Source organism: Petromyzon marinus, unplaced genomic scaffold (genome assembly GCF_048934315.1).
Source record: "Petromyzon marinus isolate PM22_M1 ecotype Great Lakes invasive population unplaced genomic scaffold, UKy_Petmar_22M1.pri1.0 PM_G_Scaffold_55, whole genome shotgun sequence".
NCBI classification, from domain to species: Eukaryota; Metazoa; Chordata; class Hyperoartia; order Petromyzontiformes; family Petromyzontidae; genus Petromyzon; species Petromyzon marinus.
In genome coordinates, this window is record NW_027423008.1 from 1,435,001 (window position 1) to 1,437,500 (window position 2,500).

Consider the following 2,500-nt stretch of genomic DNA (forward strand, 5'->3'; position numbering starts at 1 on the left):
ATGCATGTGCAGTCAAAAAAGTGAATATTTTTCACGGATAGACCCCGTGAAACGCTAGAAATTGGCGGCGATGTCTCTCTTGTGGCTCACGGGGCTGTTAGGGTGGCACAGAAATCCCTCGGAATGGGAAAACGGGTCATTTTCGTGTCGCCACATTGCATGCGAACCGCATGAAACTTCCAGAGGCATTTGCAGCAGAAATGCATGTGCAGTCAAAAAATTGAATATTTTTCACGGATAGACCCCGTGAAACGCTAGAAATTGGCGGGGATGTGTCTCTTGTGGCTCACGGGGCTGTTAGGGTGGCACAGAAATCCCTCGGAATGGGAAAAAACGGGTCATTTTCGTGTCGCCACATTGCATGCGAACCGCATGAAACTTCCAGAGGCATTTGCAGCAGGAATGCATGTGCACTCAAAAAATGTGATATTTTTCACGGAGAGACCCCGTGAAACGCTAGAAGTGGGCGGGGATGTCTCTCTTGTGGCTCACGGGGCTGTTAGGGTGGCACAGAAATCCCTCGGAATGGGAAAACGGGTCATTTTCGTGTCGCCACATTGCATACGAACCGCATGAAACTTCCAGAGGCATTTGCAGCAGGAATGCATGTGCACTCAAAAAAGTGAATATTTCTCACGGATAGACCCCGTGATACGCTAGAAATTGGCGGGGATGTCTCTCTTGTGGCTCACGGGGCTGTTAGGGTGGCACAGAAATCCCTCGGAATGGGAAAACGGGTCATTTTCGTGTCGCCACATTGCATGCGAACCGCATGCAACTTCCAGAGGCATTTGCAGCAGAAATGCATGTGCAGTCAAAAAAAAATTGATATTTTTCACGGATAGACCCCGTGAAACGCTAGAAATTGGCGGGGATGTGTCTCTTGTGGCTCACGGGGCTGTTCGGGTCGCACAGAAATCCCTGGGAATGGGAAAACGGGTCATTTTCGTGTTGCCACATTGCGTACGAACCGCATGAAACTTCCAGAGGCATTTGCAGCAGGAATGCATGTGCACTCAAAAACTTCTATATGTTTCACGGATAGACCCCGTGAAACGCTAGAAATTGGCGGGGATGTGTCTCTTGTGGCTCACGGGGCTGTTAGGGTGGCACAGAACTCCCTCGGAATGGGAAAAGGGGTCATTTTCGTGTTGCCACATTGCATAGGAACGCCATGAAACTTCCAGAGGCATTTGCAGCAGAAAGGCACGTGCACTCAAAAATTTTAATATTTTTCACGCATAGACCCCGTCAAACGCTAGAAGTTGGCGGGGATGTCTCTCTTGTGGCTCACGGGGCTGTTAGGGTCGCACAGAAATGCCTCGGAATGGGAAAACGGGTCATTTTTGTGTGGCCACATTGCATAGGAACGGCATGAAACTTCCAGAGGCATTTGCAGCAGGAATGCATGTGCACTCAAAAACGTCTATATTTTTCACGGATAGACCCCGTGAAACGCTATAAATTGGCGGGGATGTCTCTCTTGTGGCTCACGGGCGCTGTTAGTTAGGGTCGCACAGAAATCCCTCGGAATGGGAAAAGGGGTCATTTTCGTGTTGCCACATTGCGTACGAACGGCATGAAACTTCCAGAGGCATCTGCAGCAGAAATGCATGTGCACTCAAAAACGTCTATATTTTTCACGGATAGACCCCGTGAAACGCTAGAAATTGGCGGGGATGTGTCTCTTGTGGCTCACGGGGCTGTTAGGGTCGCACAGAAATCCCTCGGAATGGGAAAACGGGTCATTTTCGTGTTGCCACAATTGGCATACGAACGGCATGAAACTTCCAGAGGCATTTGCAGCAGAAATGCATGTGCACTCAAAAACGTGAATATTTTTTCACGGATAGACCCCGTCAAACGCTCGAATTTGGCGGGGATGTTTCTCTTGTGGGTCACGGGGCTGTTCGGCTCGCACAGAACTCCCTTGGTCCACCTGATTCGTGCATACAGGCAGCAACTAAAACTCTGTAAACCTGCTGTGAGGACATCTAAACAGTGGACCAGTGAGGCTGTGGAAGATTTGCGGGCGTGCTTAGACTGTACTGACTGGGATATGTTCACGACTGCTACCAATAGTCTGGATGAACTCACAGAGGCTGTGTACATCAGCTTCTGTGAGGACTGCTGTATCCCAACACGTACCAGGGTGAACTTTAACAACAACAAGCCCTGGTTCTCAGCAAAGCTCAAAAGGTTGAGGTTGGAGAAGGAGGAAGCGTTTAGGAGTGGGGATAGAGACAGATTCAAGGAGTCGAAGAACAGGTTTAGCAAAGCGGTGAGAGAGGCTAAACGACTGTACTCAGAGACACTAAAACACCAGTTCTCTACTAACGACGCTGCTTCTGTCTGCCAAAGGGCTCAGGCACATCACCAACTACAAACCCAGAGCGCCCCACACCACTAACGACTCCCGCCTAGCCAACGACCTGAACGAGTTCTACCGTAGATTTGAAAGACAATTGGACTGTCCTGAACCACCCCTTCCCACCCAAGA